At 46.0% G+C, this 23,358-nt stretch overlaps 1 protein-coding gene across 3 annotated transcripts in view; it reads right to left on the bottom strand.

Annotated features, from left to right (window-relative positions):
* Positions 1-23,358, bottom strand: part of ranbp9 (RAN binding protein 9) — a 175,223-nt gene that overhangs the window by 106,702 nt on the left and 45,163 nt on the right. The gene's annotated exons all lie outside the window — the stretch shown is intronic.

Below are 23,358 nucleotides of genomic sequence, written 5' to 3'. Positions count from 1 at the left end.
GGAATCACTAGCTTTTGGGAGCGCAGCTCCTTCATCAGCTGAGTGGTCCCCTTTGTTAGATAAGGGGACCAAAACTGTTCAGAGTATTCCAGGTGTGGTCAAACTAGTACCTTGTATAGTTTTAGCAAAACTTCCCTATTTGTATATTCCATTCTCTTTGAAATGAAGGCCAATATTGCCTTCTCTATGACCTACTGAACTTGCATGTTAGCTTTTTATGATTTATGAACATGGACTCCCGAATCCCTCTGTCCTGCAGCAATCTTTCTCCACTTAAATAATATTCAGCTCCTATATGTGAAGTGCATAACTTCACATGTTTCTATATTATATTCCCATCTGCCAAGTTTTTACCCACTATATCCCTCTATATTCACTTTGTGTCATCCTTACCTCTTGGGCGAAATTCTCCGACCCCACGCAGGGTCGGAGAATCGCCCGGGGCTGCCGAAAATCCTGCCCCCGCCGTGGCAGAAATTCTCCGCTAGGAATTGGCGGGAGCGGGAATCACGCCACGTCGAACAGCGAGCCCCCTGCGGCGATTCTCCGGTCCGCGATGGACCGAAGTCCCGCCGCTGGGAGGCCTCACCCGCCGCCGAGGTTTGAACCACCTCTGGTGGCGGCAGGGATCGGCGGAGCAAGCGGGGCCCTGGGGGGGGGGAGGGGGGGGGGGGTGGCGATCGGATCCCGGGGGGTGCCCCCACGGTGGCCAGGCCCGCGATCGGGGCCCACCGATCAGTGGGCAGGCCAGTGGCGTGGGGGCACTCTTTCTCTTCCGCCGCCGCCATGGCGGAGGCAGAAGAGAATCCCCCAGCGCGCATGCCACTGACGTCACCACCGGCGCATGCGCGAATCGGCGAAGGCCTTTCAGCCAGCCCCAGGCCTGAAAGGCTGCTGGTGCCAGTTTTCGCGCCAGTCGACGTGGTGCCAACCGCTCCGGCGCGGGCCTAGCCCCCAAAGGTGCAGAGAATTCCGCACCTTTGGGGAGGCCCGACGCCGGAGTGGTTGGCGCCACTCCCCTCCGCTGGGACCCCCCGCCCCGCCGGGTAGGGGAGAATGCCGCCCCTCGTCTTCCCACATATTTTGTGTCATCTGCAAACATGGCAAAGTACATTGATGTCCCTCGTCCAAGTCATTAATATATATTGTAAATAATTGTGGCCCCGGCACTGATCCCTGTGGCACTCCACTGGTTACAGGTTGCCATCCTGAAAATGCCCCTCATATCCCAACTCTCTGGCTTCTATTAGTCAGCCAATCCTCCATCCCAGCTAATATACTATCCACAGCACCATAGGCGTACCTCATTAAGTAGCCTTTTGTGCAGTACCTCATGCTTTTTGGAAATCCAAGTATATTACAGTAACTGGTTGCTCTTTATCCATATTGCCGTAGCTTTGAGGATAGATTGGAGAGGTTGGGATTGTTGTCCTTGGAGAAAAGGCAGCTGAGAGGAGATTTGATAAGAGGTATTCAAGATCCTGAGGGGTACGGGCAGGACAAATAGTGAGAAACTGTTCCAACTCAAGAGGGCATCAGGAACTAGAGGACACAGATTCAAAATAATTGGCAAAAGGAGTAATAGGGATGAGAGGAAAAATGTTTTCACCCAAAGGGTGGCTCGAGTCTGGAACAAACTTACTGAGAGGGTGGTGGAGGTAGGTTCGGTCAAGGTATTCAAAAGGAAATTGGGTTGTTATCTGAAACAAAAGAATGTACAAGGATATGGGGATAAGGCAGGGCAGTGGAACTAGATAGAATGCTCTTTCAGAGATCCAGTGTAGACTCGATGGGCCAAATAACCTCCTACTCTTTTTTTAAAAATATTTTTATTCTACTTCTTTTTCACATTTTCTCCCAAATTTGCACCCACCAACAATAAACAATAAGCAGTAACAAATACAATGTCAATCCCCACATCAACAACAACAATCCCATCCTCCCACCAACCCCCAAATAACTACCCGCATGTTAACATAAACAAATAACAAAAAGGAATCAAGAATCATCCATAGTCACCATTAACAGATGTAGTCCCCCTCCCCCCTCCCACTGATGTTCGATGTTATCCAATTCTTCAAAGTGCATAATCAATAACGCCCATGAACGTAAACCCCTCCATCCTTCCCCTCAGTTCAAACTTAACCTTCTCGAGAGTCAAGAATTCCAACAGGGTGGAGAGGTTGCTCTTCATCCCAACAGGATCCGCCTTTGGGCGATCAACGAGTTGAATGCTACAACATCTGCCTCTGCACCCGTTTCCAACCCCGGCTGGTCCGACACCCCGAATATGGCCTCCCGAGAGCCCACATCCAGTTTCACGTGCACCACTTTAGAGATTACCCTGAACACCACCTTCCAGTAATCCTCCAGCTTTGGACAGAACCAAAACATATGACCGTAGTTTGCGGGGAACCGAACCCCCCCCTCGCCCGCCGCAACGTTCACACACATCTTCTACCCCCTCAAAGAGCCAGCTCATTCTTACCTTTGTGAGGTGTGTTCTATATACCACCTTCAGCTGTATCAGCCCCAACCTCACGCACAAGGTGGAGGCGTTCACTCTCCGGAGCACCCCACACCAGAACCACTCTTCTATACCCTATCCCAACTCTTCCACTTTGCTTTGATCCCTTCCAGTGGTGCCTTCTCCTCTTCCAAAACAGCCCTGTAAACTGCCGACATTACCCCCTTCTCCAGCCCCCGTCATCAGGACCTCCTCCAGCAATGTGGAGGCCAGCTCCACCGGACGCTCTCGAACCTGCATGGATCTAAACATTTCCCCATGCTCCAGCCCATACTTCACTCCCAGCTTCTTCAATCCTACAAACCGACCCCCAAGAAGTAAATCTTTTAGTGTCTTAATACCCTTCACCTCCCATTTCCGAAAATTTCCATCCAACTTCCCTGGTTCAAATCTGTGGTTCCCCCAAATCGGCATTTCCCTTGTCCCTGCCCCGAACCCGAAGTGTTGGCAAAACTGTCTCCTAATTCTTAATGAAGCTATTATTACCAGACCCCCGGAGTATTTACCAGGCGCCATCAGGAGCGGCGCTGTTACAAGTGCTTTCAATCCCGCCCCCCTGCACAAACTCTCCTCCATTCTGACCCACTGGGAATCAACCCGTGACCCAGCTCCGCACCTTCTCCACATTCGTCGCCCAAGAATAATACATCAGGTTTTTTAAAACCCAAACCCCCTGCCTGCTTGCAGGGATGGTGTAGGAGGGAGGTTTCAGTTACTTGAATAATTGGAGCACATTCTGGGGAAGGTGGGACCTGTACAAACAGGATGGTTTAGACATGAACCAGAGGGGCACCAAAATCCTGGGAGGAAAATTTGCTGCAGCTCTTCAGGGGGGTTTAAACTAATTTGGCACGGGGATGGGAAACTGATTTGTAGTCCAGGAGATAGCTTTGCTGGAGTTCACGAAGTTGAGGGTAGTGCAGTACTGAGGAAGGTACCAAGGTCACAAGAGTGGACCTGCAGGCCTGAAGGTGGTTTGAAGTGTGTCTATTTCAATGTGAGGAGCATCAGGAATAAGGTTGGTGAGCTTGAAGCATGGATTGGTACCTGGAACTACGATGTTGTAGCCATTATGGAGACATGGATAGAACAGTGGCAGCAATGGTTGTTGGAGGTTCCGGAGTTTAGATGTTTCAGTAAGATTCGGGAAGGTGGTAAAAGAGGTGGAGGAGTAGCATTGTTAATCAAAGATAGTATAATGGCTGTAGAAAGGGAGTTTGAAGAGGATCTGTCTACCGAGGTACTGTGGGCTGAAGTTAGAAATAGGCAAGGAGCGGTCACTTTGTTAGGAGTTTTCTATAGGCTCCCAAACAGTAACAGAGATGTGGAGGAAATGATTGCCATGCAGATTTTGGATAGGTGCGAGTCACAGGGTAGTTGTCATGGGTGACATTAACTTTCCAAATATTGATTGGAACCACTATAATTCGAATAGTTTGGATGGGGCTGTTTTTATCCAGTGTGTGCAGGAGGGTTTCCTCACACAATATGTGGATAGACCGACAAGAGATGGGGCCACATTGGATTTGGTACTGGGTAACAAACCAGGCCAAGTGTTTTTTTGTTGTGGGAGAGCACTTTGGAGATAGTGACCACAATTCGGCGACTTTCACTACAGCAATGGAGAGGGATAGGAAGATACACAGGGCAAGGTTTATAACTGGGGGAAGGATAACTACGATGCGATTAGGCAAGAATTGGAGAGCATAGGATGGAAACAGGAGCTGTCAGGGATAGGCACAATTGAAATGTGGAGCTTGTTCAAGGGGCAAATACTGCGTGTCCTTGATATATATGTCTCTGTCAGGCAGGGAGGAAATGGGCGAGTGATGGAACCATGGTTTACAAAAGAGGTTGAATGTCTTGTCAAGAAGAAGGGGGCTTATGTAAGGATGAGAAAACAAGGTTCAGTTCGGGAACTTGAGGGATACAAGATAGCTAGGAAGGAGCTCAAGAAAGGGCTTAGGAGAGCTAGGAGGGGGCAAGAGAAGTCCTTGGCGGGTAGGATCCCAAGGAAAACCCCATGGCTTTTTACACTTATGTGAGGAATAAAAGAATGACCAAGGTGAAGTTAGGGGCGGTTAAGGACAGTAGTGGGAACGTGTACATGGCGCTGAAGATATAGGAGAGGCCCTAAATGAATACTTTTCTTCAGTGTTCACAAAGGAGAGGGGCCATGTTGTTGAGAAGGATAGTGCGATACAGGCTGGTAGGAGGTAGATATTCGGAAGGAAGATGTGTTAGAAATTTAGAGAAGCCCGAGGATAGATAAGTCCCCTGGGCCTGATGGGATATATCTTAGGATTCTTTGGGAGGCAAGGGATGAGATTGCAGAGCCTTTGGCTTTGATCTTTATGTCCTCATTGTCGACAGGAATAGTGCCAGAAGACTGGAGAGAGGCAAATGTTGTCCCCTTGTTCAAGAAAGGGAATAGTTATAACCTTGGGGCCTATAGGCCGATTAGTCTCACTTCAGTCATCGGTAAATTATTGGAAAGGGTCCTGAGGGATAGGATTTATGATCATTTGGAAAGATACAGCTTAATCCAGGATAGTCAGCATGGATTTGTGAGGGGTAAGTCTTGCCTCACAAGTTTGATTGTATTCTTTGAGGAGGTAACTAAGGACATAGATGAAGGTAGAGCAGTCGATGTCGAATACATGGATTTCAGTCAAGCCTTCGATGAAGGTGCCCCATGGTCGGCTCATGCAGAAAGTAAGGAGACATGGCAGAGAGGGAAATTTGGCCGATTGGATCAGTAACTGGCTATCACATAAAAGACACAGGGTGGTGGTAGATGGTAAATTTTCATCCTGGAGCCCAGTCACCAGCGGTGTACAACAGAGTTCAGTGCTGGGTCCTCTGCTATTTGTGATTTTTATCAATGACTTGGATGATTGAGTTGAAGGTTGGGTTAGTAAATTTGCTGATGACACCAAGATTGGTGGAATAGTGGATAATGTGGAGGGCTGTTGTAGGCTGCAGAGACATTGATGGGATGCAGAGCTGGGCTGAAAAGTGGCAGATGGAGTTTAACCCTTACAAGTGTGAGGTGATTCATTTTGGTTGGACAAATTTGAATGCGGATTACAGGGTTAACGGCAGGGTTCTGAAGAATGTGGAGGAGCAGAGAGATCTCGGAGTTCATGTCCATAGATCTCTGAAAGTTGCCACCCAAGTGGATAGAGCCGTGAAGAAAGCCTATAGTGTGTTAGTATTTATTAACAGGGGATTGAGTTTAAGAGCCATGAGTTTATGCTGCAACTGTATAAGACCTTGGTTAGACCACATTTGGAGTATTGTGTGCAGTTCTGGTCATCTCATTATAGGAAGGATGTGGAAGCATTGGAAAGGGTGCAACGGAGATTTACCAGATGCTGCCTGGAATGGTGGGTGGGTCTTATGAGGAAAGGTAGAGGGAGTTGGGGCTTTTCTCATTGGGGCAAAGGAGGATGAGAGGTGACTTAATTGAGGTGTAGAAGATGATGAGAGGAATAGATAGAGTGGACGTTCAGCGACTTTTTCCTCGGATGAATGTAGCGGTTACAAGGGGGCATAACTATAAGGTTCATGGTGGAAGATATAGGAAGGATGTCAGAGGTAGGTTCTTTATTCAGAGAGTGGTTGGGGCGTGGAACGCACTCCCAGCTATGGTAGTGGAACTTTCAAGCGGTTATTGGATAGGCATATGGAGCGCACTAGAATGATCGGGAGTAGGTTGATTTGATCATAGTTTCAGACTAATTCGGCACAACATCGTGGGCCAAAGGGCCTGTACTGTGCTGTAGAGTTCTATGTTCTATGCCTTCCCTCTGTAGCAACACCTTTCTAATTCTGGCCACCTTCCCTCCCCATATGAGATAATCATTCCTTCAATGTCTCTAAAAAAATGCCTTTGGCAGGAAAATCGGCAGGCATTGGAAAATAAACAGAAATCGCGACAACACGTTCATTTTAACTGCCTGTACCCGACCCGCCAGTGACAGAGGGAGACCATCCCACCTTAATAGCCTCCTGTAAAGCTTCTTTGAATTTGGTTTTGGGGTTAAAGATGACAATGTGTGATGATTTTCTACACCTACCAGAGTCCTGAACATTCAAAGACAATCAGCAGTTGATTAACCAATTAATTTAAATGAATATGAACAAATTCAGAACAAACAATGCTGCGATTGTAGATCAATGAAAATTTCAACATTATGGAGTAAGTTTATTCACCCTCATTGCAAAGAATACAGAGGCATTAAAAAATTGTTCAGATGAGTGACCAGAACAATGCTGGGCTTTGAGAGAAATAAGTCAAGAGGAAAGCTTGAGCAATTGAACCTTATTTTCCTTGGAAAAAATACTGATATTTAAAATTGGGAACATTATGCAAGTGATATTAAACTGGGGGCAGAAGAACACAAAGGTTAGAGATAAGAAAAATATTTTTCCAATCTCAACTGTATGGTAGAACCAACTCCAGGAAATAGTTGTTAATTTGGAATCAATGGATACCTTACAAAATAAATTGAAAACTGAAAAAACTATGCACACTATGTTTTGTTGGTGATATGTGGATGTTTTTTGAGGATGTTAGGAATAAAATATATATTTTTTTAATGGAAATTTAATTGGTGTTTGTTACGTAGAAGATCGAGACTGAGAATATTACCAACAGCATTGAAATGTCCCCTTGCGCCAGAAAGAATTTAAGTGTACCTTAAAGGTAGGGGAGCAGAAGATGGGGGAGGGAGGTGACAAAAAGGGGAAGTTACCGAGGTGAGGGATATTCTTGTTTCATTATGCTTGCAGACAAAAAGGGTGGATCAGTTTCCAATTCCTAAACCAGCTCACTTACAAGGATTTGTCAGAACATGCAGTTTTAATTTAATTTAATTTAATTTAATTTAATTAACACGGGGATTGAGTTTAAGAGCCGTGAGTTTTTGCTGCAGCTTTATAAAACCCTGGTTAGACCACACTTGGAATATTGTGTCCAGTTCTGGTCGCCTCATTCTAGGAACGATGTGGATGCTTTGGGGAGGATTTTGCCTGGACTGGAGGGCATGTCTTATGAAGAAAGGTTGAGGGAGCTAGGGCTTTTCTCACTGGAGCGAGGTGAATTGATAGAGGTGTACAAGGTGATGAGAGGCATGGATAGAGTGGATAGCCAGAGACTTTTCCCCAGGGTGGAAATGGCTGTTACGAGGGGACATAATTTTAAGGTGATTGGAGGAAGATACAGGGGAGATGTCAGAGGTCTGTTCTTTACACAGAGAGTGGTGGGTGTGTGAAATGCACTGCCAGTGGAGGTGGTGGAGTTAGTCATCAGGGACATTTAAGCGACTCTTTGGCAGGCACATGGACAGCAGTAAATTGAAGGAGTGTAGGTTTGGTTGATCTTAGATTAGGATAAATGGTCGGCACAACATTGTGGGCTGAAGGGCCTGTACTGTGCTGTATTGTTCTATGTTGTCTTTGAAGATAGCATTTAATTTTGAGCCATTGCACTGGCATTAGAATCTGCAGACCAAGTTATCATGTTAGCACATAACAATTTTAGCAAAACAAAGAAACAAAGTCGATGAGTCATATCTTGAAAGTACATAATACATCTCTGAACTCTGATCTGCCAACAAAGCTATGTTCATGGCTTTCTAGTACTCTCTAAAATTAGTTGATATCTTATTTTCTTCTTTCCATCCCTCCACATTTAGTCACTGGGATACTATCAACGTTGGGATGAAATTGGCTAAGAAATAAAAAGCAATTAGTGGCAAAAGGTTCTTTTTCAGACCTGAAGGTTTGAACTTTTCCAGGATTTTGTCCAGGATTATTGTCTCTACAGGTTTCCTCACATCTGATGAAAGGCTGACCGGTCTATAGTTGCTGAGGTTTCCCCACTCCCTATTTTAATCAGGGTTATAATATATGTATTAGTGCTCCCCAGGCATTGGTATAACGACTGTTCATTTTAATACATGTTAATGGCTAGAGTTGGGTGTCCAGGACGTCATTTTAAAGTTTAAAGAAGAAAGATAACTGGGAGTATATACACAAACTTTGAAGATGGCAAGACAAGTTGAGAAGGCTGATTAAAAAATACATACAGAATCGCTTGTTTCATTAAGGTTTATGAAATACAAAAGCAAGAAAAACATTAAAGCTTTATAAAATACTGATTAGGCCTCAACTGAAGCATCATGTTTCAATAATGGGGTGCCCAGAGTTGAAGGATGTCAAAACCTTAGAGAGGGTGTGGGAGAGATTATCTAAAATAGTACCACATAGGAACCATTTATTGGCTTGTGTATATGTTTACCAAGACAAGGACAGCAATGGTTCAAGAAGATGACTCAGCACCACCTTCAAGGTCAGACACTGGAAATTCAGCAGTGAGTAACTCATATGCTCTCTGCCAGATAACTGTCCACCATCTAGAATGCACAAATCAGTGTGATGGAATACTTTCCAATTGGCCTGGATGAGTGCAGCTTCAACAATATTCAAAGGTTCAACACCATTCAAGTCAAAGCAGTACACTTGAAACACCCCATCTGCCTCCTTAGACGTTCACTCCCATCACGGCGACTGTGTTGAACCTAGAAGGTATAATGCAGCAACTCACCTATGCTCCTTTGGCAGCACCTTCCTAACTCATGACCTCATGGAATCATAGAATCCCTCCTGTGCAGGAGGCCAGTCGGCCCATCGGGTCTGCGCCGACCCTCTGAAAGAGTACCTCACTCCTCTGCCCTATCACCATAACTCCACTAACCTGCACATCCCTGACACTAAGGGGCAATTTTAGTATGACCAATCCACTAACCAGCGCATCTCTGGATTCTGGAAGGAAACTGGAGGAGCCAGAGGAAACTCATGTAGACATGGGGAGAACATGCAAACTACACAGACAGAGAACCAAGTTCAGAATTGAACCAAGGCTCCTGGCACTGTGAAGCAGCAGTGCTAACCACTGTGCCCAAAAAGAACTAGGGCAGAACAAGACAACATGGAAATAACACCTGCCATTCCTTCATCGTCACTGGGTCAAAACCCTGAAACTCCCTAACAGGATGTACCTACACCACAGGGATGTTGTGGTTCAAGGCAGCGACTCACCACTGTCTTTTCAAGAGTAATTAGGGATGGGCAATAATTGCTGGCCTTGCCAGCAACAAGAGCTCTGAATGGAAATAAAAAATTTAGCCCTTGAACCTACTTTCCTATTCAATTAAATATTGGCTGCTCTATACTTCAACTTCTTTTCCTGTCTACTGGATACTCTACCTTCCAAAACTCAATCAATCTCAGTCTTCACATTTCCAACTGACCTGGTATCCATATTCCAGTCTTCTGGGGGAGCAAATTCCAGATTTGTATGAAACCTATCATGAACCTACCCTTTGTATGAAAAAATGCTTCCTGATTTCACTCCTAAATAATCCAGCTTTAGTTTTAAGATTTATGTCCTCTAGTTCCAGAAATCCCTATCAGAAGAAATAACATATCTGTAGTTACCCCACTGAATTTCTTTATCATTTTAAATACCGCAATTAGATAACTCTAACTTTCTAAACTCAGAATACGAGGCAAAGGATCAATTGATTAACCTGAAGGACGAGGTTGCAAGATAAATATCCCAATTTTCCTACGTTCTTTAATTCTCCACAACACAAGTAGAGTCCATTATTGCTATGTAATTATCTACTGGCTGAGTCACTCGTCTTTTCTTACTTATCATAGCTTTAAAACATTAAACCTGTAGCTCAGAACAGTAATCTCAATTTGTGCTGATTTAGCACAATGCAGCAGTTGATACGGTTCATTTGGCTTCAGTGCCCTTGACATGGAAAGGAAAGTTAGACAATTTAATTTCTTGCTATTCCTCATTACCTAGTAACTACTGCTGAAAACTTGTACTTTATTATCCAGCTCAGGTGCAATGCCAGCACCCTCCAACCCAGTAGTCTGAAGACACTCACCAGGGCTGCTGGGGGTCTGCAGTACTGTATCGCAGCAGAGGCACTGCCTTCAGTTTGACTTTGTTGGTAGCACGCCCACTTCGGTAGCAATAGGTTGTGAGTACAAGTCCTGCTTCACATTTTAGTATTTAAATAAAGGCTTCCAAAAAAAGTACATTTATATAATGCCTCAGAGTAGAAAAATATCCCGAGACTTTTTAGAGGCATCATTAGTAATGAATGGATGCTGAGCAATATTCAATGATGTATGTACTCTGACACACTGCTTTATCTCTGAATCCTTCTGTTAGAATTCTACCAACTATCCTAAACTAAAGATATCTGCTTCATCCCCCACCTGCAGTCAAATAAAGGTATTAAAAGAAGAGGGACTTACACAGAGTGCAAGGTCGAGGGTTTGATAGTCACGCTGTGATGAACAGGAGAGGCGTTTAAAAGTAAAATATGCAATGCAACCCCAACATTCCTTGACGGCAGATATCAAGGTGTGCAAGGGTAGGGTAGAACACTTAATTAACATTTCAATCAGGGTTCCACAAACAAACTGGGGCCGAATTCAACATTTACAGGTGCTGCATGGGTTTCACAGGGGCCACAGGATCATTGGCTTACTCCTGTTCCCAAGTCCTTTTGGCCCTTCGAGCTATCCTGTCATTGGCTGATCTGGTTGTGGTCTAAGCCTCACTTTTCCGTTCTAAATGTGCTTTGAAATATCCCAGTAAGACACTCAGTTGTGTCAAAATCATTACTGTTACAGTACTGGACCAGATCCCAATTTAGATTAAGAGCTTGGATGAGAAACCCCAACAGTTTTTCAATTTGTAACCCATGAGAAAAAGATACTTTGCTCCAGGAGTAATTCCACTAGAAATAGGGACCTTTATTATGAACACAGGAGTAACAATCAATTCTTAAAACTAACTGCTTACTTATACCTTCTCTATCTCCAGTTAAGCAAAGCCCATTATTTTGAATGAAGTAACACTCTAGTATATTCTGATCCTGCTTTGATGTATGTGCTCTGACACAACTGCTTTATCTCTGAATCCTTCTGTTAGAATTCTACCAACTATCCTAAACTAAAGATATCTGCTTCATCCCCCACCTGCTCTTGTTCTTTATCAACCATCTGGTCAAAGACTGTTTCTGATAACTGAACCTCAGTTCCATACTCCATAGTTTCTCCTCCTCCTGTCTCAACCTGTGGCTTTGTGATCTTGTTACAAAATCTGAAAACACCCCAAGATATGCTTCTTGTAACATCTTAGTTGTCTGACTTTCCACCGTTTTTCAACCACAGTAGACATCACTCCTATTTGTGATCCCAGGATCAACTGTACTTCTGAAAAAGGTAATTTTTTGATTACTCCTACCACCACTTCTCACCAGATTCTCTAACCTTACCTCACATCGTGGCACACTACTCCTTTCACCACTAATTCCACATTTTACCACCTTCCCTGGCAATTATCCTTCCAAACTACATATCTCCGTATCTCTCACCATTGAAGGTTGACTTGCTTCAGAATCCCTTAAGATCGTAACCTCCTTACCCACGTCACCTTGCAAACACGAGTAAAGCTACCCTCACAAGTAAAACTTTAAAAAGATCAGGCACCTTCTTACCCACCAACCTCTGATCCGTGGCTGTACACTCTTTTGCACTTCTTCATAGTATCATAGATTTTACAGTGCAGAAGGAGGCCATTTGGCCCACCAAGTCTGCACTGGCCCTTGGAAAGAGCACCCTACTTAAGCCCACATCCCAACTCTATCCCCGTAACCCAGTAACCCCACCTAACCTTTTTTTTTATTGAGGTATTTTTTGGCATTGTAAACAGTAACAATATACATTAGTGTGCAGATACCAATTGCAAAAAACATAGTGGCAATAACAGTTTCTCTCTCGCAAATAGACCCCCCCCCCCCCCGCGCTGAAGATTAGTTCCCCATGAAGATGTCGATGAACGGTTGCCACCTGCGGGCGAACACCGATAGTGATCCTCGTAAGGCGAACTTGATTTTTTTTTCCAAGCCAAAAAAGCTTGCCATGTCCGACAGCCATACTTCGGTCTTTGGGGGCTTCGAGTCCCTCCGGGCCAACAGTAATCATCGCCGGGCTATCAGGGAAGCAAAGGCCACAACATCGGCCTCTATCCCCTCCTGGACTCCCGGGTCCCCCACCTAACCTTTTTTAAACACTAAAGGGCAATTTTTTTAAACACTAAGGGCAATTTAGCATGGCCAATCCACCTAACCTGCACATCTTTGGACTGTGGGAGGAAACCAGAGCACCCGGAGGAAACCCACGCAGACACAGGGAGAACATGCAGACTTCGCACAAGCCGGGAATCGAACCTGCGACCGTGGAGCTGTGAAGCAACAATGCTAACCACTGTATTACCATGCCAGCCATTGCAACCATTGTTTCTTTTGCCACTTTAATAAACCCCAGTTTATTTTGTTTTAACAAATCTGCCTTCACGGTACATTTTTTAAGCGACACATCGACACATCCAGCCGCCTCCAAACCCTCACACGAGTAGAGAGGACAGGCAAATATTAGACCAGTTGCCGGGGTCTCCGACCAACCCCAGGCCCCGAAGACCGGATATATTATGCTCCATCAAATTTGAAAGACCTAGCCTTCAAACTGAAACTGTGAATGCATGGCAGCCAACTTTTTAAAAAATCCCCTCCCATTCCTCGCAAGAGGCAAGGCACATGAAAACTCCCTGTTTGGCCCGAACTCCTGAGTCGGTCAGGACAGACAGGGTACCATGCAACAGGATTTCTAGGGACCGAAGACAAACCCTCACTAGGCTCTATCAAAGAACAGGTTTCTGGGGGTCATGTGATGTGAACACAGGAGCGGCTGCATTTTCGCAGACTCGGACTCTACTCATCTTTTAATCTATCTTTTCATTCTGTTGCACATTTTGCATTTGTCTTTTCTGTGGATGCATGGCTGGTGCTATGTCCCAAGAAGTGTTTGATCAATGTTCTTGCAAGAAGGAGCCGAGATAAAATGCAGAATTCCTCTTTTGTCCATGACGGCAGGAGTGGGTTGTGTTGAGGCCCTGTCTTCAATGGCACAGTTGCTATGGAGGGGGCTCCAGCCTTGGTGGTGCTGTGTGCATCGGATGGTTGGAAATAGACATCTCATACTGGCCGAAAGTCTCGGCTCTGCTGTCAGGTCATCAGGACTCACTTCCAAGAATTGCAGGGTACTTTTATAGAGTCGGTGGGAGACGCACGAGGAGGTTCTTGTACTCGAGAGAATATTTTCTCTGTGGAGGCCGGTCTCCATTCTGTCGAGTTTCTGTTGCATGGCTTGTCCATCTTGATGGGTTTGGGAGAAGGAGAGGACCCAATGAGGCATACCACTGAGCCTGGTCCCTGGCAAGATGTGGTGGAAAAGTTTCCGATTGAGTATAAAGATTATCTGCCACGTTTCAGTAATCTCAATTTTGAGACTGGGCATTTCAGATTCGAGGAGGCATATTGTATCCTATCTTGGAGTCTGAGGGTCGGTTTGGCCGATTAATTCCTGGTCCTGTTTGGCCCTATTCCTGATTCTCATCGCACGGAGTTGGAGTTGCCCGCACCAGTGAAACCATCGGCACCAGCTGGGACCTAGACTGCGGACCAGCTGGGTGTTGGAGAGAGAGAGAGCATGGTGAAGTAATGGTGTCTCGTGCTACGATCGTTGGAATCCTTGAAAGATGCTGAAGAATGCTCACTGATCCTGTTTTATCCTTGGGTTTCTCCGTGCATTTGGGAAGGTGTCTCAATTCTGAGGACTGCCCTGCAATTCAATTGTTATTCTGGACATTGCTCCTTGCTGATCATGTTGTTGTCTGTTTGATGCTGTCTTTTTTTCTACAGGGCAGTATTATGGATGCGATGACCTGTACCGTTGGTTATCCTGAATTAGCAAGTTCATGTTTTGTCGAATATGGAAAATGGGATGTGTATAGTTTTGATTCTCAAAGTAATCGTGCCTTACAGTGTCTCATAATCCTGGTGTTCTTTGTCTTCACCTACCTGAACGCAGGGAGAGGTGTGGATGTTTGGGATTGGTAGGGTTAGATCGTTCTTGCTGTGATTGAGGATACAGCAGGTATCTTGCGCATCAGGGATGCCTTCCTCTGGGGGGTGCCTTCCGGGAGTATCTGGTGGGATGGATTCAACCCCCCCCCCCTTTCCCTCAGGGTGTGGGGGGGGTGGGGGGGGGGGCTTGGAAGAGCTGAGCACTGCATTGAATAGATATCCTGTTTTTCCCTGTGGTAGGTGAGATGCCTTGTTGTCTGGGTGGTTGGTTCTCCCACTTGTGTGCATGGGTTGGCCTATTGCCAGAGATGTGGGGGTTTAGATTGGATGCTGTCTCCCTGTTATTTGTGAGATTAGCTGGAAGGCTCTTGTTTTTTCATCCTTTTTTCTCTTCTGGGATGCTTTGGAGGCTGAGGCCTCTATTGCATCTGTCACTTTGTCTCTGCTTTTTCCTTGAACTACTTGGAGGCGCAGGTCAACCCTGGCCACATTCAGGCCAGCTGTGTTTCGGTGTGTTTGGGCTGTTTAAAGTGACTTTGCATGAATGGTTATTTTGAAGGTAGTGTTGGCCTTTCTCCTGGATGGTTCTTGCCTAGTGCCGAGGGGGGATTGGCCTTCCATCCCAGGGCATCGGTTTTAGAAGTGTCTTGCCGGTTACCCTCCATTGACTAGGCCCAGAATAATTATCCTTACTCAGGTTTTGGGCTTCGTGGCCAGCCTGGAGAGTCAGTCAGGTAGCTCTGGTCTTCTTTCTCCTCTTTTTCTCCTTCTACAGGAGACCTTAGGTCTGAGACCAACTTTGATTTGATGCTGCTGGTTGTCTCTATTAATTTTTCTGACCATATGGTTGGTATTGGTTCAGTTCCAGGCCAGGATGCCCGGGGGGGGGGGGGGTGTCTTTCTTTAGTTTTTTTTGTAGCATTGGGTATGATACATCTTGATTTTTGCATGGGTGCAGCTGGGTCTGATGTCAGAGAGAGATGGCCATGTTGGGTTGCAGATGCCTGTGGTGTTGTCAGAGGAAAAGGGCGTTAGTGTTGTTGTACGTTTGATTTGGCTGCGAGTAGTGGTTTGATTTGGCTGCGAGTAGTGCAGTGTGGAAAGGTGTGCACTGTCCTGCCATGTAATGTTTTTATGACTTTATTGTGCTCTTCCCTCGGTTTCTGGTGGATTGAAGGACTATTTGGTTTCGCCCAATGATTGCATTGAGCCGGCTGTGATGTCGTTCTCCTGCTCCATTTTGTCCCCGTGTATGTTGAGCCTGTTTTTCCTTTTTCTTTACATAGGGTATTATTTTGTAATATTGCTGCATCTGTTTCTAAAATTTAAAATTCCAATAAATATACTTTTTTTTTTTTAAAAACAGGATTGTCTGTTTTTCACAGCTCATCAAAGTGAGCACGATAAACCTGCACCAAGGAATCGAGATCATCGTCCAGAATATCATTCACAATGGCAGCCATCATCTTGACACTGACAGCACCACCCAGGCATAGGCCCAAAAAACAAACTGCAAGCTCAGCCCCACCCCAGCCACTTCCGAACGCTACAATCAAACAAGGATTTTTTATTCAACTCGGCTCCTTATTGCCAAAACCTAGCCCAGGGACATAGTACAAGACATGCATTCCAAAAATAATTATGGGATGTGCATGAGGGTGAAATAAAGGATTAAGAGACAAGTAGAGCCAGGGCCCACGAAAACGCAGCTGCTTCCACACTCGCACCACGTGCCCCCAACTTCCTTATTTTATACTCCACTCCCTTTGAAATAAAGGCCAACATTCCATTTGCCTTCCCCATGACCTGCTGAACTTACATGCTAGCTTTTTGTGATTTACGCATGAGGGCCCCAAATCCCTCTGTGCTGTCTCTTTCTGCAGTATTTGTCCATTTAAATAATACTCAGCTCCTGTATTCTTCCTGCAAAAGTGCACAACATCACATTTCCCACATTATATTCCAAATGCCAAGTTTTTGCCCAATCACATAACCTGTCTATATCCCTCTGCAGACTCTTTGTGTCATCTTCACCATTTGCCTTCCCACCTATCTTGTGTGATGTACAAACTTGGCAAAGTACATTCACTTCCCTCATCCAAGTCATTAATATACATTGTAAAATGTTGTGGCCCCAGTACTGATCTCTGTGGCAGTCCACTAGATACAGGTTGCCATCCTGAAAATGCCCCTCTATTCCCAATTCAGTCTTCTATCAGTTATCCAATACTCTTTCCACACTAATATACTACTTCCAACACCAGGTCCGGGATTCTCCCCTACCCGGCGGGGCAGGGGGTCCCGGCGTGTTGGAGTGGCATGAACCACTCCGGGGTCGGGCCGCCCCAAAGGTGCAAAGTTTCCGCACCTTTAGGGGCCAAGCCCTCACATTGAGGGGCTAGGCCCGCACCGGAGTGGTTCCCGCTCCGCCGGCTGGCGTGAACGGCCTTTGGTGCCACGCCAGCCGGGGCCGAAAGGACTTCGCCGGCCGGCGTAAGTCCACGCATGCGCCGTAGCGTCAGCAGCTGCTGACGTCATCCCGGCGCATACACAGGGGAGGGGGTCTCTTCCGCCTCCGCCATGGTGAAGACCATGGCGAAGGCGGAAGAAAAAAAAGAGTGCCCCCACGGCACAGGCCCGCCCGCCGATCGGTGGGCCCCGATCACGGGCCAAGCCACTGTGGGGGCACTCCCGGGGTTAGATCGACCCGCGCCCTCCCCTCCAGGACCCCGGCGCCCACACGCGCTGCCAATCCCGCCGGTAAGGTAGGTGGTTTAATCCATGCCGGCGGGAGAGGCTTGTTAGCGGCGGGACTTCGGCCCATCGCAGGCCGGTGAATCGCCACGGGGGGCCCGCCGACTGGCCCGGCGCGATTCCCACCTCTGCCGAATCTCAGGTGGCGGAGAATTCAGGACACAGCAGGGGCGGGATTGACGCCGGCCCCGGACGATTCTCCGACCCGGCGGGGGGGTCAGAGAATCCCGCCCCATGGGCTCTTATCTTAAGAATCCTTTTGTGCGGTACCTTATCAAACGCTTTTGGAAATCTAAGTATACAACATCTACTCATTCCCCTTTATCTATCTGCTCCTTAACACCCCAAAGAATTCTAATGAATTTGTCAAGAACGATTTCCCCTTCATGAAGCCATGCTGCCTCTGCTTGATTATATTATGTATTTCTAAATGCTCTTTATAATGGACTCTAACATTTTCCAAGTGATAGTTACCTGTTTTTTAAATCTCTTTCTCCATCTGTCACCCCACCCCCCAACTCACCCATGTTTTTGAATTCATTGTCAGTTGCCCAGTCCTCTGGAACTTTTCCAGAATTTAAAGATTTTTGGACGATTACTGCCAGTGCATCCATTGTCTTTGCAGCTATTTTCTTTAATATCCAGGGACGCAACCCATCAGGTCCAGAGGACTTAGCAGCCTTTCCCTCAGTTTTTCTCTCTGATAGTCCATTTCCTCCCCACTTTTGCTCCTTGATTATTTGGTACTTTTGGAATATTATTAGAGTCTTCCACCATGAAGACTGATGCAAAGTATTTATTTAAGTCCTCTGCCACTTCCTAGTTCCCCAATCTCATTCTCTAAGGGGCTCATGATCACTTTGACCTCCCTCGTCCTTTTTATATATTTAAAGAAGCTCTTACGGTCCTGTTTGATATTACTTGCTAGTTTCCCCTTAGTTTAGCTTCTGTTTAGTTTATTTTATCCCTCTTTTTTTGGTCACCTTTTGTTGTTTTTTTAAAACTTTTCCAATCCTCTGGCTTACCACTAATCTCTGACAGTATTAAACTGAAAGATAAAACTTACAATCCTCAACTTCCTCGGTTAATCATGGTTGATTAATCCCCTTCCTGGAATCCTTCTCCCTCACTGGGGTATGTTTTTGTTGTGAGTCATGAATTATTTTTATAAATGTCTGTCATTGTTGGTCAATCGTGTTTTCTGCCAATCTTATTTCCCAGTCTGCTCTAGCCAACCATGTCCTCATTCCTTTGTAATTACCCTATAAAGCTTAGCAAAGTTGCTTCCGACCCAAATTTCTCACACTCAAACTGAATGCTAAATTTTACTATGTTTTGTTTAGTTAATTACTTAGTTAAACACAATTTCCCTTTCACAAAGCCACGTTGACTCTACCTATTCATATTATGATTTTCTAAGTATCCTGTTATAACTCCTTGATTCTCGCAAATTCCCTATGACAGGTGTTAGGCTAACCAGTCTGTAGTTTACTCACCAGTGAAATAGGGAATCTTCAGCTCCTACCTACCAAGCTAAAATGCTCTTTCAGCACAAGTTGTGGGCCAGGAGGAGGAATGTACCTCCACAAAGCCCTTCAACAAAGCTTTAAATTCTTCCAGCTCCACTCTCTAGCCATTCCTCACCGAGCTCCAATTGTCATCTTCTCCACCACCAAGCATAGATCTCTCAGCCCTGCTTGGCTGAAGCCTTCTGCAGCTTGTATTCTCAATCATCTGTAGCCCTGGCTATCTGTGTGGCTGGTTGCTGGGTGGGAGACAGATCTACAAAACATTAATGAGGCCCGTTGCACACTCAGCTTTGATGGATTCTTTGACCATTTCTAATTTCACCCACACCCTTTCCAGCTTCCATCTAAGTATCTGGACCTAGGTGCTTGAAGGCTTGGTGGGCAATGCAAGGCTTTAAGGAGACAGTATGTAGTGGAGAAAAGAACCTGGAATTATCTTTGCTCTTTGGTTTGATCCTGCAGAGGGCGGGAGAGCGGTGACGCTGCTTGGCTGTTGCGAGAAGTGAATTGTGAAAGCTGCTGTCGGGCGAGTTTCTAGAACTAATATATTTCAGGCAGTGGCTAAACCCGTGACACTACACAGGTAGTATCTCCCACCCATCCTCCTCTAACCAAAAAAAAAAGACTGTGTGGTGAGTTGGTGAGGTAAGCTTTTCTTTCCCTTTCCTCTCTCCACCCTTCCAGCACCTCTAACCTGCGGGGAGTGTGAAAATCAGGTACGCTTTTTTTTTCTCTCTGTAATTGTCAAGTATATAAATGGCAGTGCAATGTTCCTCCTGCATGATGTTCGAGGTGAGGGACATAGTCAGTGGCCCTGCTGAGTTCACCTGCGGGAAGTGCACCCATCTCCAGCTCCTCAAAGACCGTGTTAGGGAACTACAGTTGGAGCTGGATGAACTGAGGATCATTCGGGAGGCAGAGTTGGTTATAGATAGAAGCTACAGGGATGTAGTTACTCCTAAGAATGAAGGTAGTTGGGTAACGTTTAAAAGGAGGGGAGAGGAAGCAGTCAGTGCAGGGATCCCCTGCGGTTGTTCCCCTCAATAACAGGTATACCGTTTTGGATACTGTTGGGGGAGTTGGGGGGGGGGGGGGGAAGGGAGAGAAACCTACAACAGGTCAGCCATGGTGACCAGGTCTCTGGCACTGAGTCTGTCCCTGTGGTTCAGAAGGGAGGGGGGAAGGGCAGGAAAGCATTGGTTATTGGAGACTCTATAGTTAGAGGTACAGATAGGCGGTTCTGTGGCAATGGTAGAGGCTCACGGTTGGTGTGTTGCCTCCCGGGTGCCAAGGTCCGTGACGTCTCTGATCGTGTTTTCGGATCCTTAAGGAGGAGGGGGAGCAGCCACAAGTCGTGGTACACATCGGTACCAACAAGAGGTAGGAAACGGGACAGGGAAGTAAAACAGGAATTCAGGGAGCTAGGGTGGAAACTGAGAACCAGGACAGACCGTGTTGTCATCTCTGGATTGCTGCCAGTGCCACGTGGTAGTGAGATGAGGAACAGGGAGAGAGTGCAGTTAAACACGTGGCTACAGGGATGGTGTAGGGGTGGGTTTCAGTTACTTGGATAATTGGAGCATATTTTGGGGAAGGTGGGAGCTATACAAACAGGATGGGTTACACCTGAACCAAAGGGGCACCAATATCCTGGGAGGGAAATTTGCTCCAGCTCTTCGGCGGGGGGGGACTAATTTGGCAGGGGAATGGGAAACTGATTTGTAGTCCAGGAAATAGCGTTGCTAGAGTTCACGAAGTTTAGGGTAGTGCAGTACTGAGGAAGGCACAAAGGTCACAAGAGTGGACCTGCAAGGCATGAAGGTGGTTTGAAGTGCGTCTACTTCAATGTGAGGAGCATCAGGAATAAGGTTGGTGAGCTTGAAGCATGGATTGGTACCAGGAACTACGATGTTGTGGCCATTATGGAGACATGGATAGAACAGTGGCAGCAATGGTTGTTGGAGGTTCCGGAGTTTAGATGTTTCAGTAAGATTCGGGAAGGTGGTAAAAGAGGTGGAGGAGTAGCATTGTTAATCAAAGATAGTATAATGGCTGCAGAAAGGCTGTTTGAGGAGGATCTGTCTACTGAGGTAGTGTGGGCTGAAGTTAGAAATAGGAAAGGAGCGGTCACTTGGTTAGGGGTTTTCTATAGGCCCCCAAACAGTAACAGAGATGTGGAGGAAAAGATTGCAATGTAGATTTTGGATAGGTGTGGTAGTCACAGGGTAGTTGTCATGGATGACTTTAACTTTCCAAATATTGATTGGAACCACTATAATTCGAATAGTTTGGATGGGGCTGTTTTTATCCAGTGTGTGCAGGAGGGTTTCCTCACACAATATGCGGATAGACCAACAAGAGGCGGGGCCACATTGGATTTGGTACTGGGTAACGAGTCGGGCCAAGTGTTAGATTTGGTTGTGGGAGAGCACTTTAGAGAGTGACCACAATTTGGTGACTTTCACTATAGCAATGGAGAGGCATAGGAACATATGGCAGGGCAAGGGTCATAACTGGGGGAAGGGTAATTACGATGCGACTAGGCACGAATTGGGGATCATAAGATGGAAAAAGGAACTGTCAGGATCGGCAGAATTGAGATGTGGAGCTTGTTCAAGGAGCAAATAATGCATGTCTTTGATATGTATGTCTCTGTCAGGCAGGGAGGAAATGGTCGAGTGAGGTAAACCATGGTTTACAAAAGAGGTTGAATGTCTTGTCAAGAGGAAGAAGGGGGCTTATGCAAGGATGTGAAAACAAGGTTCAGTTCGGCACTTAACGGATACAAGATAGCTAGGAAGGAGCTCAAGAAAGGGCTTAGGAGAGCTAGGAGGGGGCAAGAGAAGTCCTTGGCGGGTAGGATCCCAAGGAAAACCCCAAGGCCTTTTACACTTGTGAGGAATAAAAGAATGACCAAGGTGAAGTTAGAGCCGGTCAAGGACAGTATTGGGAACGTGTGCATGGAGTCTGAAGCTATAAGAGAGGCCCTAAATGAATACTTTTCTTCAGTGTTCACAAAGGACAGGGGCCATGTTGTTGAGGAGGATAGTGCGATACAGGCTGGTAGGCTGGAGGAGGTGGATATTCGGAAGGAAGATGTGTTAGAAATTTTGAGAAGCCGGAGGATAGATAAGTCCCCTGGGCTTGGTGGGATATATCCTTGGATTCTTTGGGAGGCAAGGGATGAGATTGCAGAGCCTTTGGTTTTGATCTTTATTTCCTGTCTACAGGAATAGTGCCAGAAGACTGGAGAGAGGTGAATGTTGTCCCCTTGTTCAAGAAAAGGAATAGGTATAACCCTGGGAATTATAGGCCGATTAGTCTCACTTCGGTCATTGGTAAATTATTGGAAAGGGTCCAGAGGGATAGGATTTATGTTCATTTCGAAAGATACAGCTTAATCCAGGATAGTCAGCACGGATTTGTGATGGGTAAGTCTTGCCTCACAAATTTGATTGTATTCTTTGAGGAGGTAACTAAGGACATAGATGAAGGTAGAGAAGTTGATGTCGTATACATGGATTTCAGTCAAGCCTTTGATAAGGTGCCCCATGGTCGGCTCATGCAGAAAGTAAGGAGACATGGCAGAGAGGGAAATTTGGCCGATTGGATCAGTAACTGGCTATCACATAAAAGACACAGGGTGGTGGTAGATTGTAAAGTTTCATCCTGGAGCCCAGTCACCAGCGGTGTACCACAGGGTTCAGTGCTGGTTCCTCTGTTATTTGTGATTTTTATCAATGACTTGGATGATTGAGTTGAAGGCTGGGTTAGTAAATTTGCTGATGACACCAAGATCGGTGGAGTAGTGGATAATGTGGAAGGCTGTTGTAGGCTGCAAAGAGACATTGATAGGGTGCAGAGCTGGGCTGAAAAGTGGCAGATGGAGTTTAACCCTTATAAGTGTGAGGTGATTCATTTTGGTAGGAGCAATTTGAATGCCGATTACAGGGTTAACGGCAGGATTCTGAAGAATGTGGAGGAACAGAGTTCATGTCCATAGATCTCTGAAAGTTGCCACCCAAGTGGATAGAGCCGTGAAGCAAGCCTATAGTGTGTTAGTATTTATTAACAGGGGGATTGAGTTTAAGAGCCGTGAGGTGATGCTGCAACTGTACAAGACCTTGGTTGGACCAGATTTGGAGTAGTGTGTGCAGTTCTGGTCACCTCATTATAGGAAGGATGCGGAAGCAGTGGAAAGGGTGCAAAGGAGATTTACTAGGATGCTGCCTGGATTGGAGGGTAGGTCTTATGAGGAAAGGTTGAGGGAGCTGGGGCTTTTCACATTGGAGCAAAGGAGGATGAGAGGTGACTTAATTGAGGCGTATAAGATGATGAGAGGGATAGATAGAGTGGACGTTCAGCGACTTTTTACTCGGATGAATGTAGCTGTTACAAGGGGGCATAACTATAAGGTTCATGGTGGAAGATATAGGATGTCAGAGGTAGGTTCTTTACTCACAGAGTGGTTGGGGCGTGGAACGCACTCCCAGCTATGGTAGTGGAGTTTAGGAACACTTTAGGA

The sequence above is a fragment of the Scyliorhinus canicula genome, chromosome 5 (genome assembly GCF_902713615.1).
Source record: "Scyliorhinus canicula chromosome 5, sScyCan1.1, whole genome shotgun sequence".
NCBI classification, from domain to species: Eukaryota; Metazoa; Chordata; class Chondrichthyes; order Carcharhiniformes; family Scyliorhinidae; genus Scyliorhinus; species Scyliorhinus canicula.
This window is presented reverse-complemented; position numbering and strand designations above follow the sequence as displayed.